We start from the raw sequence: 19763 nt of genomic DNA, 5'->3' as shown, positions 1-19763 counted from the left end.
CCAATTCCCAAAAAGGAAAGGAGTTATTACCTCCCATGAATGTCGAAACCCTGACTCTCTCTACGGAGGAAAAAAATGGGGCGCGACAACGAGCTTGTTTGGTAGTTCTTTCATGTGTTTCCTTGTATATTCAATCATATTTGTGCTGTACTTATTGGTTTTAGCTTGCGAGTTGTGTGCCTAGTTGGCGTTAGATGTGACTTGTTGATTTAGGTGCATAGTTATGAGGTCTTCTTGTTTCTTACATCGTTGTTAGCGTTGTGAAGGTTTGGAACATGGTTCTAGCATATATGAGGTTAATTGTTGGTGCTGAATTTGATTATGGGCATCTATATTGTTTAGAGATGTTATGGGAATATGTGTGATGTGTTATGTCATGTGGTTGTACCTGGTGGGTGTAGGTATGAGTTGTTGCATCTGGTTGAGGTTGATACCGTGTGTTGGTGTGGAAATCGGGTCTTTTGGAAATGATCCGAAGGTGAGAAATTTGGTTCTAAGGTCATCAGTATGGGTAGAAGGAATAATTTTCAGTTGGGACGGTGTAGTCGGCCTATGTGGATTGGGGCAATGTGGGATCACCCGCGAGTATATGTATGGTAAGTTCATTCAGTGATACGAGGACTTAGAAATGGATCATGGCACGTTCGAGCACGAACGTTTGTTCAAGAGGGGGGAAAATGCAACGACCAAATCGGTCATTTTGAGGATTAGTGTCCCGTTTAGTTGATTAAGGTCTCGAGTAGCTTCGTACAATATGTTATGACGTACGTTTGTGGTTGAGTTCGGATTTTGTAAGATTCGGGATTGATTTCAAAGAAGGATTCTTGTTTTAGAAGCATAAGAAGTAAGAGTTGATCGAAGGTTGACTTTTGTATAGACGACTCTTAAATGGCATTTTAATAGTTTCAATATCTTTGTGTGGTGATTTTGGTCATAGGAGTGTGTCCGGATGTTGATTTAGAGGCTCATAGGTTGTTTCGGCATTAATTGGCGAAAGTTAGAAAAATTGAAGATTTTTGAATGTTTGATCGAGAGTTGACTTTATTCATGCCGGGGTCGGATCCCAATTCCAGAAGTCGGAATAGGTCAGTTCATTCATTTATGACTTGTGTGCAAAATTAAAAGTCAATCGGAGTTGGTTTGGTATGAATCGACATTAGTTTTCGAATTCGGAAGTTCATAAGTTTCATAGGCTTGAATCAATGCACGATTCATGATTCTAGTATTGTCAGAGGCAATTTGAGGCTTCGATCAAGTTTGTATCATGTTTTGGGAATTGTTAGTATACTTGGTTGGGGTCCCACGGGGCTCGGGTGAGTTTTGGATGGGTTTGAATTGTGTCACACACTTATTTTATGTTTCAACATTTTTTCTTTTGGCATAAAGGGTACCACATTGTGAAAACAACCTTTCATTTGTGATTCAATTGAACCATCAGATTGATATTTTAATTACGGAACCATAGCAACAAGAATCGCAGCATTTCGAGGTCGTAATAGAGAGTTATACCCATTTTCGTGTAGGGATAGACTACTGTTTTGCTGGGTTTTGAGGGAACGGAGTTATAAGTCTCAGATATGAAATGCAATTTTTAAGTCTCAGGTGTGAGATGATATTTATAAGTCTCAGGTGTCAAATGCGACTTGACTGGAGAGCCTTCTAAAAATGGGGCTTTCACCATTTTTAACATATTTTGAGTTGTAGACCTCGGATTTGAGCAATATTGGCAGGTTCTTCACGTGTTCGATTGGGATAAGTGTTCTATATCAGAAATTGATTATATTTCATGATTTCATACTTAATTATATCATTAAACTAGTGAATTTAATGGAAGAAAATGGAAAATTTTGTAAAAATTCTTCGAAATGTGAAATGAGATTTGAAGGGAGATTTGATGTTGGAAATTGATAATTGTGGTATGGTTGAACTCGTATTGAAATGGGTGTCTTTGTAAATTTTGTCAGTTTTTGAGGTGCGGGCTCGGGGTTGACTTTTTAGTTTTTGTTAAAGATTGAAGCTTTATTATTTAGAATTGTTTCCTATGTGGTTTATTCTTGATTTGAAGTTATTTTAGCTAGATTTAAGCCGTTCGGTGGTTGTTTTACTCGAGAAGGTCATTTTAGATTAACGATCTAGTTTTTTTGAGGTAAGCATATTGCCTAACTTTGTGTGGGGGTACTACCCCTTAGGATTTGAGTCATTTGTGCAAGTCTACGTGAGGTGACGAGTGCGTACTCGGGCTTATTTGTGAAAATTTGACAGTTTAGGGCTCTTAGGTTCTTATGTTCATTAGATGTGAAGTTATTTTACCATGTTAAATCCTTCATTCACTAAATTCACCATTATGTGTCTTATTTGGAATTGATTGATTTATAATATACCCTTGTTGCTAATTAAACCTTTATGCGCCTTAATTGATGTTTTGTTATCTCGTTTATTGTTGACATATTCTTATTTGGGGTCATTGATTCATGCTATCTCTCTCATCGTCAAATTGTATTTTTGTGGATTCATTGTTACACATTATCTCTCCCTTGTTGAGCTATTCTTGTTGGGACTACTATTCCCTATTATATCTTTCTTTTTTAGCTCATTCTTCCATTTATTTGAGTTTTGAAGTTCTTGTGTTGGTTTAGTTGCTATACTCTTGTGTTATCATTGTTGTTGTTATTTTACTCAGTGTTGTTGAGCCTAGGGCTAGATGTGGTTTTGGTATTGAAACTGTTTTGAGGAAATATTATGGAATATGGGCACATGTTGGGAAAGTCATTTTATTGTGTTGTTATGTTTTGGCACATGTGGTAATATTGAGAGGATTGTTAGGTGTTCACAGGTTAGTGTCTGTGCTGTTGTTATTATTTATATTTGCACATGCGGCATGACAAGATGGGCTATATATATGGGTTTGCGCATGTGACGAGACAAGGTGGGAATATTTTTGTCCACGTCCGGCGAAACAAGGCGGGCAATTACTTTATTATTGTGCACGTGGCGAGAAAAGGTGGGCTATGTCGGGGAATGATTTGTGATTATTCGTGATGTTCTGGGGGCATTGTTATTGTTGATATTTGTGTAGCGGTGTACTTACCTCGTGTGAGTTATACCTTGTACATTTTGTGGTGATCATTTCTTATGTGTCATTCATAGTCTCTACTCTTACTTGTTGACTTGAATTAGGATATAACACGTGCACAAACATACACGCAATTAATCACCCATATCATTTTATAAAGGTGAATCTTGATATTGGCCATTTGCATGTACTCTCGTTTACTTGCCTTCTGTGAAAGAGTTGTTCAATTGGCATGTGAGTTGTCTCTGTTGTCATGCATCATTATTAGTATTGGCACGTATTTTTTCCATGCAATTACTTGATATTATCTCTCCCTTGGCACGTGAGTTGTCCTTGCAGTTATGAATTGTAATGTGGGCGCAAAATGCCAAGTGATTAGGGTTCTTGAGTTGTGACCCGTGAAATGTGACTATGAGGTGAAGTACCTCGGGAAAGTCCATGAACAAATCTTGTTAGAAAGTGGTTGCTCTTATTGAGTGTTACTTGTTTCTCCTTACTTGATTTCATCGGACGTAAACTGTATTCAGCTTACTCCACGATGATATTACCTGTTGTGTCTCGTTGCTAATTGCTTCTTGTAGTTTCCTATTACCAACATTGTTTCATTATTGTTATCATGCTTAGCTTTAAATTGATATTGTGCCCTGTTAGTTTCACACTCATACTTGTACATGTTATTAAGTCTAGTAGGTGTCTTGGCTGTCCTTTATCACTACTCTACCGAGTTAGTCTTGATACTTACTGGGTACCGCTGTGGTATACTCATGCTCCGCTTTCTGCACATTTTTTTACAGATCCAAGTTCTCGGAGTTGTCGATCAATATCTAGATGTTCGGGAATTGTTGTGGGGACTCAAGGTATACATGATGTCGCGTTCGTAGGCCTCAGAGCCACCTTCTGAATTTGTAATTTGTAATGTTTATTTCTATTCCGAAACAGTTGTATATAGAGATCTTCTAGTAAACTCGGTAGAGCTTATAACTTGTGCTACTGGTTTTGGGATTGTAAGCTTTGTATAGACAAAAATTTTGGTCATGTTTAATAGTTGTTGGTTGAGTTTGCCATTAATTCAGCAAGTATTAGGCTTACCTAGTCCCTAAGACTAAGTGTCATCAGGATATCCTAATTATAGTTTGTGGGGGAGAAAAAATGTCCGAGTCGATTTTTTCCATCAAATGGTTACCTCATAATCCGTAGTTAGGGGACTAGAAGCCCAACGTCCAAGTTCCAACGGTTTCACATCCTTTAGGGACACATTGATTTGATTGAGATGCACAATTTAGGTGTTAGCTTCCTTATATTTTTTTAAGAAAAAATGTAAATGATCATACTATTTTTTCATATATGGGATAAGGTTAGAACCCAGACTAGGCATATAAATGCATACATGCTATTGCTCTAATATTATGTTTCTCGTTCTATTTTTGTCTTGCATTCAGGCCTAAAGTAGAACCCAAATTAGGCATACATGCAAACATGTTATTGCTCTAATGTTACTTTTCTCGTTCTAACTTTGCCCTTTATTCGGGTACAAATTAAACATATGCATACATATATGTTACTACTTTAATATTAGGAATTTTTTCCGGCAAGCACCCACATTTTTAAAATTTTTAATCTGCCACTAACTTTGTCCTACATTCAGGCCCAACATTAGAACCCAAATTAGGCATATGTATGCATACATGCATGTTACTACTCTAATGTCACGCCTTTCATCCTAACTTTGTCCTACATTCAGACACAAATTAGAACCCTAATTAGGCAGATGCATGCATATATGTTACCGTGCTAATATTATGTCTTATCCTATCTTTGTCCTGCTTTCAGGCACAAATTAAAATCCAAACTAGGCACCACGTTTCACGGAATACACACAACAAACATGTATAATTGAACACCACGTTTTAAGTTTACTTTATTCATGATGTATTACATTATCTTGTTAGATGTAAGACGACGTCTAATACCAATTGTTAGAACATGCACAATTGGGCTTTGAAATGTCCAACCTCACAAGTCTGTTAGCCAGGGACTAAATGTCCCAGGCTAGTGGCCTCTCCAAGCTACCCATAATCTCTGCTTTCTTGTTTAAGGCATCTGCGACCACATTTGCCTTGCACGGATGATAAATAATGGTGATATCATAATCGTTTAGTAACTCAAGCCATCTACGTTGCCTCCAATTGAGATCCCTCTACTTGAACAAATTCTATAAGCTACGATGATCAGTATAAACCTCACACGACACCCCATATAGATAATGCCTCCATATCTTGAACAATCGCTGTTAAATCTAGATCGTGCACTGGGTAATTCTTCTATTGAATCTTAATTGCCATGAAGCATATGCAATAACCTGCCCCTCCTGCATTAATACACAACCCAAGCTAACGCGTGAAGCGTCACAATACACTGTATACATCCCCGATACGGAAGACAATACTAAAACCGGTATTGTAGACAAAGCTGTCTTGAGCTACTGAAAGCTCGCCTCACAATCATTGAACCAATTGAAAGGAGCACCCTTCTAGGTCAGTCTAGTCTAAGGTGATGCAATGGACGAAAAGCCCTGCACAAATCGGCTGTAATAACCTGCTAACCCTAGGAAACCCCTGATCTCAATCACTAAAGTAGGACGTGGCCAACTCTGAACTACCTCAATCTTCTTAGGATCCACCTTAATACCCTCTCCTAATATAACATGCCTCGATAATGCTACTGGCTCAAGCAAAAACTAACACTTAGAGAACTTAGCATATAGCTTCTGCTCTCGCAATGTCTGAAGAACTTCTCTAAAATGATGCTCGTACTCCCCCAGGCTACATGAGTAGATCAAGATGTCATCAATGAAGAAAATAGCAATGTAATAAATATAAGGTCTGAACACCATGTTCATCAAGTCCATAAAAGCTGACGGGGCATTAGTCAAGACGAAAGACATCACCAGAAACTCATAATTTCCATATCTATTTTAGAAAGTAGTCTTTGGGACATCTGAATCCCGAATCTTCAGTTGATGATACCCTGATCTCAATTCGATCTTAGAGAACAACCTAGAACCCTGCAACTGGTCGAACAAATTATCAATACACGGTAATAGGTACTTGTTCTTGATGGTAGCCTTGTTCAATTGGCGGTAATCAATGCACATCCGTATAGTCTCATCCTTCTTCTTCACAAACAATACTGGTGCGCCACAAGGTGAAACACTCGGTCTTACAAACCCCTTTGCTAACAACTCCTCGAGCTGCTCCTTCAACTCTTTCTTAGCCATACGGTATGGTGGGATAAATATAAGTTGTGTACTTGAAGAAAAATCAATACATAAATCACTATCACGATTCGGTGGTGTGCCAAGAAGGTCAGAAGGGAACACAACGACGAACTCCCAGACTACTGGAGCTGAATTAATTGTCAGAGACTCTGCGCTGGTGTCTCGAACATAGGCTAGATAAACCAAACACCCATTCTCGATCATATGTCGAGCCTTCAAAAAAAAAATAACCTGACTAGATGTACTAACTGAGGAACCCTTCCACTCCAACCTCGACAACTCTAGCATCATTAAAGTAATAGTCTTGGCATGGCAATTTAGGACGGCGTGATATGGGGATAACCAGTCCATGCCCAGGATGACCTCAAAGTCAGTCATATCAAGTAATCAGAGATCTGATCTAGTCTTAAAACCATAGAATGTGACCACACAGGACCGATAAATCCAATCCATAACTACAGAATTGCCCAAAGGAGTGACCACATGAACAGGAGTACCCAAGGACTCACGAGGAGTATCCAAAAAATGAGCAAACAGAGATGATACATATGAATAGGTAGATCCTGGATCAACTAGTACTGAAGCATCCCTACCGCAGATGAAAATAATACCTGTGATAATGGCATCTGAGGCCAATGCATCTGGTCTGGCCGGAAAAGCGTAGAATCTGGCTGGAGCACCGGCTGGCTGGCCTCCACTTGATTGTATAGTAGTTGGTTGACCTCTCCCTACCTGGACTCCACTTCTAGGATGGCCCTTACCAGTCTGCTTTCCACCTTTGGGTAGCTGGACAGTCAGTGCTGAAATCATGGGCTGCTGACCCTACTGCATTGCCTTGCCCCGAAGTTTGGGGCAGGTCCTCTTCATGTGACCTGGATCTCCACACTCATACCAACCTCTCGACACCATAGACTGTTGTCCTAAAGTATGGACCTGATGGCCTGAATACCCACTAGAGGAAGCTCGAATGGCTGATGGACGGTATGAACTCTTCGGTGTAGCACTAACGTAGGGAGCTGGAGGAACCCTAGGGACCTGAATACCCACTGGAAGAACCCTGGATAGCTAGCGGGCGGTAAGAACTCTTTGGTATGGTGTTGAAATAGGGGGTGCGGGTGCACCTCGAGGAGGTGGTGGTGCTGAATATGGGGCCTATTGGGTTGACCCCTCCCAAACTGACTTCTGTCCTACTACATCTGCTCTCTACCTCTCAGATGGTAGCCCTCAAACCTCCGAGCAATCTCCACTACTAGCTGATAATAAGTCCCCATCTCAACCTCCCGGGCCATAGTAACTTGAATACCTGAATGCAACCCTATAACAAATCTCTGCTCTCTCTGTACGTCAGTATGAAGTATCATGAGTGCATGGCGAGACAACTCAGAAAACCTCGCCTCATAGTCAGTCACTAACATCTGACCCTACTCAAACTGCTCAAACTGATATCACAACTCTTCCCTTTGAGAAGGTGGAATGTACCTATCCATGAAAAGCTGTGTGAACTTACCCCAAGTAATGGGATGAGAACCCGTTGGCCGGCTAAGAACATAAGACTACCACCATCTACGGTCCCTGCCCTCCAACTCGAAAGTAGTAATGTCAACCCCATGAAACTCCAATATCCTTATGTTGTGCAGTCTCCCTGCACCTATCAATGATATCATGGGCATCCTCACAATGCTCACCTCCGAAGATAGGAGGGTGTAGCCTAGTCCATCTATTCAATAACTTCTGCAAATCACCCTCCGTAGCTAGTTTGTGCTCGGGTACAACTGAGGCAACCGGCTGGGCCCAATCCGCGGGTAGTGCGCCCGGAGTCTATTACACGGTAGCTGCATGACCAGGAGCCAGGTAGGGGTCTGTGCTCCCCCCTCCTGAGATATGGCTGGGTCTATTAGAAATAAACCAGCGTGGGTCCTAGAATCCATGAACCGCAGCATACGGCTCATGACCTCTTGAAAACCCTATGTTGTCATGAAGTCTGTCGGGGTATGCTCTACTGGGGGCACCTCGCCCTGCTCTTCAGTAATAGGATCCTCCGTAGGATCCACAAGAGGTGCAACTAGGGTAGCTCTAGTACACCCTTGCCCCCTACCTCGGGTCGGTGCCCTCCCCCGGCCTCTGCCTCTAGCAATGGGGGAGCAGCTCCTCCCCGGTCTGGAATGTATGTCGTGCACGTCCTCACCATCTATGAGAGAATAGAAGAAGGAAATTTTTTATACTATCAACTGCACTATAGAAGATGAATAAAGAGTAGTTTCCTAACACTCTATAGCTTCTCGAAGATAGGTATAGACGTCTTTGTACCGATCCGCAAGACTCTAATAGGTTTTCCCACTTGTGAGACCTACGAGAACCTAGTGCTCAGATAATATGTTGTCACGACCCAATTTTTATTTTAGGTCGTGATGGCGCCTAACACCGTTGTTAGGAAAGCAAACCCTAATCAACTACTGAGTTCTCATTCTTTTAAATAATCATTCCTGACATTTACTTAACTTAAATTCAAAACAATCGATAATTAACAAATTATAAGGCAGCTGAATTGGGAAAGACTTAAGAATATCATAACAATATGACTACAACCCAAAAATAATAGTCTACTAATGTGTGTGCTGGGAACTAGTGTCACAAGTACGCGGGAAACTAGTAGAGTGTACGAAAGAATATAACTATCCTACTGCCTGAAACATAATAGACAGTAACAACAAAAGGAGAGACTCCTGCATGTTGCTAAATAACTCAGAAGGGGCAACTTACCATCGAATGTCGATCAAGTATCAGGGACGTGCGCCGGACTGGTAGCTAGATGCACCTGCCTCAGATCATATACATTTAAGTACAAAAGCATATAAGTACATAAATAATATATGCCCAGTATGTATCCAGTCTAACCTCGAAGAAGTAGTGACGAGGGGTCAACTTGACACTTACTAGGGTCAATAATAATATAATTTAAATGTTACGCTAAACATGGATGCCATGAATAAATAACAATTAATAACAAGAAGTGATAGGTTATTTCATAGATAATATTTCTATTTTCGACATTTCAGATAACAATCTATGTTTCAAGGCATTTAAAGCAATTCATATCACAGAGGGTATCGAGCAAATAGCATGCGCAAATAATCCCTAGGTCGTACGGCCCCGAATAGTGTGAACCATAGATGCATCTATTACCCCGCTCGTGAATCATACATGTGACATGGTCAAATACAAATAAGCACGTCAAACAGTCAATCAAAAATTCATCAAGAAAGTAATTACCCAAAGTAATGTTACTTCTCTTTAATGGTCAAAAAAATGATGTTTAATTTTTTAGAAGTTCATTTGCCAAGTTCGATATGATTTACGCAATCTAAATTGACAACAACGTTACACGTATGACAAGTAAAGAATGATTTTGGGTCCTAGACTACCCGGACATAAGTATAATAGTATATACGCACGGACTCTCGTCACCTCGTGCGTACGTGATGAGTGGTGATTTTACCACTCATTCTAGTCTCTTTTATTTAGCTTTTATGTCTTTTAACTATAATATGAGGTCATTTATGGTGTGTATTGTTAGATTTTCAGGTAAATGATGCTATGAAGTTATTTGAATTGAATTGAAGTGGAATTGAGCAAAAGAGGGTGAAAAAAATGCAAAACTCTCCAGTAATTCCGCATCTACGGAAGAGTTGTCGTAGAAGCGACCCCGCATCTGCAGGAGTAGCAACACATTTGCTGAGCTGGACCTTTTGCCAGGAATCGCATCTGCGAGTCATTTTTCGCTTCTACGGTAGCGCATCTGCGCTTTTAGAGTCTGCATCTACGGTGTCAAGCATATTTCGACATCCCGCTTCTGCGATAAGGTATCTGCATCTGCGGAACCGTATCTGCAAGAATTCATCCGCAGATGCGGCCAATGGGCATCAGACCTGGGCAAATTAGGCCTTTCACATGTTCTCATTTCCAAACTATTTTTATACTTTTCCAAGAAGATATTTTGATATTTTTGGCGTATTTTTAGTTCCAAGAGACTAGAGAGAACAAGTCTTGAAGCTAGGGCTTCGCACAGACACTTTGGTCTTGAAGATTTGAAGCTTGTGGTTAAGGATTTCTTACTCATTTATGTTGCTTTCTTTATTTCCTTGATTTGTATTTTATATCTAAGTGTGTAGTATTTTATTCAATACTTGAATCTTGTTTATGGAAATATTCATGTTTAAAGTGTGGATTAAATACCTTTTTATGCTTATGTATTGAATGATTTGTATCCTTTTATGAAGTGAGTTAATGTTACTTTAATTATTCTTGTTCTTTAATGTTTCCAAAGGGATTAGCTAACCCTTGGACTCTCCCATTAACTCTGAATTATTTTTGGAAAAGATAATTTGGGGTTAGGAAAGATTAATTAACAAGAACTTGAGGCTTTAACCCTCATTTTATAGATTCTACCTAGGGATAGGATTGAACTACTTGTAGCTATTCTGGGTGTGCTTAATCTCTTAATTGGGTTAGGAATATTTCAATTAGAAAGTCTTGTTAGTCTTTGGAAGAAGCTAATTAAGAATTATTATCCATGGCTAATTAACATAAACTCACTCATATCTGTAAAATTGTGAAATACATTGGATCATTACTTGAGTGTGATTCCCGATGCAACCATACTTGTAGCCATTGACCATTTTATTTGCTTTCTATGTTAGTTTACATTTCCACATTTAGATATAAAACATTTTCAAAAACCAATTTTAAGTGTTTGGCATTGGGCGATAAGTGATAATTCTCTTACATTCCTAATCTCCTACATATCTTTCTCTGTGGGATTCGACCCCGACTCATAGTTGGGTAAATTATATTGCATATGACCGTGTCCATTTACTTTTTAGTAGTGGATTTGGACGTCATCAGTACGTAGCCCCCACAATTAGTGGCCAATATTGAATTATTTTTCCTATGGGGATAATTCCCTATTACAAGGTTAGAAAGGTGACTTACCTCGTCCCAATGTTTACTTCAAATTTCAAGAATGCGCTCAAACCCTCAAATCGGAGCCGAACGATCCAAAACTATTCAAATTGGGTAAGAACTAATCAGTATTTTTGAAGAAAATTGTCACCCATAACCTAAGGATCAAGAATATATGATTTCTACTACTTTCCATAACAAATTTCGTGGTTAAATCTCATTTTTGTCTAAACCCTAGATTTTATTCTAAACCCATAATTTCCACTAATTTACATATTATAATCTACCCATAAACTATGCATTAAACTCATATTAAGTAGAAGTACTTACCTCCCAAAGCTAGGTTGAAATCTACCCTTTGAAGCTCCCACATCACCTAAGAATGGTGTATAATGTGTCAAAAATGACAAACTCCCATTATTTAATGAAGTCCACTGCCTTCAGTAGTTTCTGCATCTATGGTCCAGGGCCACACCTGCACCAACCGCACTTGCAGAATATGCGCTACTTCTGCGGTCCTGGGCAGGACCTGCTAGGCTGCTTCCGCGGAAGGCCAACCGCTCCTGCAGTTCCGCTTCTACGGTTAGGGGGCCTCTTTTACAGTTACTGGGTTGGCCACCCATGGCCGCATCTGCAATGGCTTAGCCACTTCTGCGGCCTTGCACCTACAATTGGCCAACAGCATGTGCGGTTATGATAGAAGCCTAGAGCTTGAGCTCCTTCTCACATTTTCAACAAAACTAAAGCCTCGCCTGACAGTTTCGAATTATAAAACAGACTCGCTCGAACCCTCGGAACGCCGGAAACAACATTAAAACTAGGAATAACACCCTAAAACCAATGGATTCAAACTTCAAATGACATGCAAGTCTTCAAATGTGACAAAACACACTTATACTACTAGGATTGACTTTGCATGCAAGTCTTAAATGACATTATAGAATTATTCCTGGTCTCAAAATTCCGTTCGGACCTCGATATCACAAAAATCCGCTTAAACCAAATTTAAAGAACTTCAAAATCCTTAAGGAATCAACTTTCACTATTAGGCGCCAAAACGTTCACGGGTCACCCAAACCCTGATCCGAACATAAGACCAAGTTCGAAATCATCATATGGATCTTTTGAAACCTTCAAATCCTGATTCTGATGTCATTTACTTAAAATGTTGACCGAAGACAAACTTGGCCTTTTAAGCTAACCTTAAGGAACGAAGTGTTCCAATTTCAATTCAAACTCTTCCAAATCCCGAACCAACCTTTCCGCAAGTCATAAAGAAGTAAAATCAATTATGGGAAGTCTTATTTAGGAGAAAGGGTTTCTAAAAAGCTAAATGACCAGTCGGTCATTACAAAAGAGGTCACTTTGTGAGGGGTCAGTCTTGCATGCCCACATGTCCAGCACCGTCACCTTCACGGTGTGCTATAGTGCGGCCCTACTTTAGTGCATTCCAGAGAGCTCCTACTGTCTACCAGCTATTCCAGGTTTCTCCAGTGGGAGTTCAGGTCCCCAGAGTGAGACTCATGGTCAGTCATCTTCCGCACCGAGAGGTTGTTTCGAGTGCGAGGATCTTGGTCATGTGAGGAATTCTACCCCAAGCTTTAGGGTAAGGGAGTACAACAGGGTCATCATCCTATGATTACTGCACCAGCTATCGCACCACTCGTCTAGTCGCCTACAGGCGGAGGGTAGTGGGTAGGGGTCGTCCTAGAGGTAGAGGCCAGCTAGGTGGTGCTCCAGCTAGGTTATATGCCTTTCCAGCTAGACCAGATGTAGTAGCCTAAGATGCTATGATCACAGGTATTATTTCTATCTACGGTTAGGATTCTTTGGTACTATTTGATTCAAGGTCTACGTATTCATATGTTTTATATCTGTTTGCTCATTCTTTGGGTGTTCCTCGCGAGTCCTTTGGTTCTCCTATATATGTTTCCATGCTAGTAGGCGATTTTGTTATTGTGGATCCGATCTACTAGTCCTGTATTATGACTTTCTATGGTTATGAGAATAGAGCTGATCTTCTGTTGCTCGATATGACTGACTTTGAGGTCATCTTAGGCATGGACAATTTGTCTCCATATCATGTTGTCCTTAATTGCTATGTCAAGACTATTACCATGGCGATACTAGAGTTTTCTAGATTAGATTGGAAGGGTCCATCTATCAGTGCATCTAGTCGGGTTATATCTTTCCCAAAGGCTCGACATATGGTCGAGAAGGGTTGTTTCGCTTATCTAGCTTATGTTCGGAATACTGGTGCCAAGACTCAGACTATTAATTCAGTGCTCGTAGTTTGGGAATTTTCCGATGTGTTTCCTTCTAATCTATCAGGCATGCCACCAGATTATGATATCAATTTCTATATTGATATGGCTCTAATTACACATCCTATCTCTATTTCACCATACCGCATGGCTCCAAGAGCATTGAAGGAGTTGAAGGAACAGCTTGAGGAGTTGCTATCAAAGGGGTTCTTCAGACCAAGTGTGGTGCCTTGAGGTGCACCAGTGTTGTTTGTGAAGAAGAAGGATGGGACTATGCGGATGTCCATCAATTATTTCCAGTTGAACAAAGTTACCATTAAGAACAAGTACCCGTTATCGCGTATTGATGATTTGCTTGAGCAGTTGTAGGATGCCAGGGTGTTCTCTAAGATCGATTTGAGATTGGGGTATCATTAGTTGAAGATTCGTGATTTGGATGTTCCGAAGATGGCTTTCCATACTAGATATGGCCACTATGAGTTTCTAGTGATGTCTTTCGGCTTGACCTATGCCCCGGTGGCATTTTTGGATTTGATGAACCGGGTGTTCATGCCATATATTAACTCGTTTGTCTTAGTGTTTATCTACTCATGTAGCATGGAGGAGAACGAGTAGCATTTGAGAGTGGTATTTCAGACCTTGCAGGAACAAAAGTTATATGCTATGTTTTCCAAGTGCGAGTTATGGTTAGACTCTATACATTCTTGGGGCATGTTGTATCAGGCGAGGGTATTAAGGTAGATCCTAGGAAGATCGAGGTAGTTCATAGTTGGCCTCATCCTACCACAATGACCATGATCAGGAGCTTATTGGGGTTAACACATTATTATCATCGGTTTGTGGAGGGTTTCTCAAATGTTGCAGCACCTTTGACTAGATTGACCTAGAAGGGTGCTCCATTCTAATGGTCTGATGATTGCAAGGCGAGCTTTTCGAAGCTCAAGACTGCATTGACTACAACACCGGTGTTAGTATTGCCTTCCGATTCAGGGATGTATATTGTGTATTGCGACGTTTCACAGGTTGACATGGGTTGTGTATTGATGTAGGAGGTGCGAGTTATTACATATGCTTCACATCAACTGAAGCCCCACAAGAAGAACCACCTCATACGTGATTTGGAGTTGGTTGCGATAGTTCATATTCGTACGATCTGGAGGCACTATCTTTATGGGGTGTCTTATGAGGTTTACAGCGATCATCACAACTTGTAGCATATGTTCAAGCAGTGGGATATCAATTTGAGGCATCGCATGTGGCTTGAGTTACTAAAGGACTATGATATTAGCATCATTTATCATCAGGGAAAGGCAAATGTGGTTGCGGATGCCTTGAGCCGAAAGGCTGAGAGTATCGGTAGTTTGGCATTCAGTTTAGCGGAAGAGAGGCATTGGCTTTGGACATTCAGTCCTTGGCTAAAAGATTTGTGAGGTTGGATATTTTAGAGCATAGCCGAGTTCTTGCATGCGTCGTCGCTTAATCTTCATTATTCGAGCAGATCAAGGCTCGTCAGTTCGATGATTCGCACTTGTTGGTTCTTAGGGAGACGGTACTAGAGAGTGGTGCCAATGAGGTTACTATCAATGAGGATGGTGTTCTGTGTCTCCAAGACCGTCTGTGTGTTCCTAATGTTGATGGATTGAAGCAGAATATTCTAGAAGAGGCACATTGTTCTTTGTATTCTATTCATCTAGGTGCTACGAAGATGTATCACGACCTGAGGCAGCATTATTGGTGGCGGTAGATGAAGAAGGACAAAGTTGAGTATGTAGCGAGGTGCCTAAAATGCCAGCAGGTTAAGTATGAGCACCAGAGGCCAGGTGGCCTATCTAGCGAATGGTTATACCCGTCTGGAAAGGAAGCACATCCCTATATACTTCGTAGTTGGGTTGCCGCGGACCTTGAGGAAGCTATATGCAATTTGGGTCATTGTCAAAAGGTTGACCAAGTCAGCACAATTTATTCCGGTTGTGACTATGTATTCTTCAGAGAGATTGGCCCAGATTTACATTTAGGAAATTGTTCACTTGCATGGTGTGCTTGTTTCCATCATTTCAAATAGAGGCCCTCAGTTTATTTTGCACTTTTGTAGAGCACTTCAGAGTGAGTTGGCTACCTGGGTAGAGCTCAACACAGCCTTTCATCTACAGACCAATGGGCAGTCGATCTTGGAGGATATGCTCAGAGCATATGTGATTGACTTTGTATGGAAGCGGGATCATGTTATGCCCCGCAGTATTACGTCAATGTTATGCCTCACAATATTATATTACGATGATGTTACGCCTCATAGTATTATGTTACGATGATGTTACACCCTGCAATATTATGTTGATGTTACGTTCCACTTTATTATATTACGACGATGTTACACCCTGTGGTATTGTCCGTTGAATTTGTCGTAAGATAATATACATCAGTTCAATGATAAGATTATTTAGAGACTATAAGTATTATGAGATTTCAAACAAGGGATAAGTAAATTCGTTAAGGTGAGAGGGTAAGCGAATCAAAGAAAATGAGTTTCGTCGAAGTTTGACATTTTGAAATAAAGTACGGTTCGAGCTATAATACCTGATATTTATGGACTAGTGTCGTACAAGGTACCACATGATCATAATAGTAAGGTGTACAAAGTATGTTAAAAGTGAGTTGTACTTTAAGTAATTTGAGATAATTCCTAATTATATGGATAATTGTATAAGTATTAGTTAATTGGGAATTAACAAACTTATTAAAGAAATAAGTGGGTAATTATTGGATAAGGATTTAATCCTTAACGTGGCAGCCCACAAAGTCCCAAAAATGTGACTCTTAAAGTTCGCATATGGATGGCATATATAGAATAATAGGTTGCCAAGTCATGTACAAGAATGGGGCCCACAACTCCGATATTAAGAGACTTTCTCATATGCTTATACATATGCTAGCTTACGGATGAATCTCAAAAACAAAAGAGTTTATATGAAGTCTTCAAAAAAAACGTAACGATTGAAGCTCAAAAATTCATATGAAATGCAACATGCGTGAATCAGGGTTCTAAGGAAGTACGGTACAATCTTTTCCAAGAATAACATATAGATTTTTCCCTACTTTGTCCATCGTTACATATTTTTGCAATCGACGAGTGTTAAGGGGAATGTTAAGAGAATCAATTCAGGTATGTTAAGACTATTCCTTCTTTCCTTTTGGCATGATCCATACAATACAAAAAAACGAGCAAATGTACAACTTTCATAAATGACCCTATTCATAGAAATACTAGAGATGCTTATTTTCTTGATTCCCCATGTGTCATATTATTCTATCATATGTTCATGGGTCTCAGAAAATACGTAAGTTGGTAAAGTTTATTTCATAATATTAATCAGAGGCATAATGGTCTTATGACGTACCAAGAGATTTTATTAACGTATTTCATATGAATTTCATCCATTTATACATTCACATTGACCCATAACCAGATGACGTTATATTCGCGTATATATATGTATATATATGTATATGGGATATAGGAAAGTTTATGGCATTATATACGCACCACCACCTAATCAGTTGGTATACGTTGATGATTTGTCCAGCGGCCGAGATGATATGATGGGATACCCTCAGAGGCTTGATGATGTTATGAATGCATATACACATGCATGGTATGACATTATATGCATATGTATGACATTATAATGTTAAATTATTCACAGAGCTATTCACATATACATGTTGAGTCTTTTACCCCATGTTTTTATCATGTCTATTGTTTACTGATTTTCATTTCTTACATACTCGGTACATTATTTGTTCTAACGTACCTTTTTCCTGGGGACACTGCGTGTCATGCCCGCAAATCCCGATAGACTGGTTGAGAGTCCCCCAAGTAGGTTATTAGCTCAGTGTAAGATGTTGGTGCACTCCATTTGCTCCGGAGTTGCTTATTTGGTTAGTATGATTTAGACATGTATTGATTGCTATGTCGGGTCCCTATCCCAACCTTATGACGTTTATTTGATTATAGAGGCTTGTATACATATGTCATGTATATGAAAGATTGTATGGCTTGTCAACCTATGTTCAGTATACGAGTGATTATTTTGGTCTTATAGGCCCGTACGTCATATGTATAAGTTAGTATATCAAGTCGGGTCATTTTATGTCGAGTGTTCTCTTATGTTTTATTCCTGTTACCTCATACGGTCCTTCTGGCCCATTTACCCATGTTGATCTAATGAGAAAGATAAGTTACGTTGGTACTCGGTCGAGTAAGGGCACCGAGTGCCCGTCGCAGCCCATCGATTTGGGTCGTGACAAAAGTAGTATCAGAGAAGTTCTTTACTAGGGAATCTACAAGCCGTGTCTAGTTGAGTCTTGTTTATGGGTGTGTCGTTCACCACACTTATAAGCAGGAGGCTACAAGACATTTAAGACTGTCACTCCTTCTTGTTACTCTAGATCATGTGGTAGAACTCAGTTGTAAGAACTCAATTTCCTAAACTTTATCTTATTCATAATACAATGCTGCCTACATCTTTAAAGACGATTGGTAAGAGATATAGTCGTGGAAGATTTGAGTTAGAGGAACTCGATTTTGAATCATGCTTATGACTGATAAATATGAGGGTATTCAGCAGATCATGTGTATACTAATATGTGTAAGCTTCTTGATAAGGATCCCTAAGGAAAGAATGCCTATCCACTCTTACGGTAAAAAGGAATAAGTGAATCGGAAGGTATACACAAGTTTCAGTAAGTAAAAGAAGCAAGGTGAAGAAGGGTACGAGTTAACCAGTTAATGAAGATTAATAGTATTTACAACCCAAGTAGAGAAATATAAGCATTTTGAGTTACCTTCAATTGTAATAGAGGTATGTACAATTGGCTACACCCATCTTATTTATGCCCTATGGAAGCTAACAGAACTAGTATAAGAGAAGGACGAATATCTGGATCCAGCTGGGGTTAGAGTGACCCAAAATGGTGGATGAATTGTTTGTGTTAGTTAACAATTCTGAAGGATATTGTAAATGTGTTAATAGATCTCCTTGTGAGACACCCAAATAGTGCACTCTAAAGTAGTACAACTAGATATGAGTACTATAAATATAGACACTTGAAGCTTGGAAAGGATAAATATTACCTTAGTGTGATCCCATACTTAGTAGAGAAAGAATGTTAGGCAACCCGAAGAGCCAGTGGATGGAGCAAAGGGGAGGTAAAAGCAAAAGAATGTTTTGTTGAAGTTTTCAGAAAAAGGTGACACATAGAAATGTTAGCAAAGAAATAGGAAGACAATTAATGAAGCATTATAAGTAAGATGTGATACATGGATGACAACCAAAAAAATAATTGTTGACATTATTACAAAGTCTATAGCCAAGTGAAGGAAAGGATGAGAGGTGATAGACCTTGAGACAACAAAAGAGTATAGGCCATAAAGTCACATCCTCATTTCGAGAAATAAGTTGTTAACTCTAATATGATTACCAGAAGGAAAGGTTAGACCTAGAGTAATAGAAATAAGTATGGACTGATGAGGAAAATAAACTAAACCTGAATTGAGGACTGAGTAATAGTCGGCATCATAAGAATTTCAGAGATTGCATTCCAGCAATAATAGAATGGACGACAGAAGAATAAATGTTAAAGGTCATTCAGGAAGATGCTTCCATAAACAAGCAATGCGAGCAAAGTTAAGCTTAAGGGACTATGTGTGCCAGTTACACTAAGTGTCACCCTCATGAGTAAGGAATTCTGATATACTTGGTGGAGAGTGATGATGTGAAAAAATGACAAAGATAAAGCGGTAAAACATCTATAGGTAGATCGTCGTAGATCTAAATCTTGGTACTCCCCTAATGGGGAGAGTATGGAGGGATGTGACATTAAGTTAAAATTAAGTGGTTCTAGTAACTATGGAATGGTAAAGCGATAAAAATTTAAGGGATGAGATTGCACTTATTCAAATCCCATAGATATGTTAGAATTCCAGAACATTGTGCAAACACGATGCAAAGGAGAGGAAGTAAGGGTTCCAGCTCGGGATGTTATTAATAAAATAAAGAGCCAGTGCAATATGTAAGATAAGTCAAAGGAAATAACCCAAGAAATATTACGCGGAGTAATGATATGAGAATGGGCCAATGAGTAGTTAGTAGTTGATTTCAGAAGAGCCTAGTTATGGCTAGACATGATGTTA

This window comes from Nicotiana tabacum, chromosome 8 (assembly GCF_000715075.1).
Source record: "Nicotiana tabacum cultivar K326 chromosome 8, ASM71507v2, whole genome shotgun sequence".
Classification (NCBI taxonomy): domain Eukaryota; kingdom Viridiplantae; phylum Streptophyta; class Magnoliopsida; order Solanales; family Solanaceae; genus Nicotiana; species Nicotiana tabacum.
Note: the sequence above shows the minus strand (reverse complement) of the source record.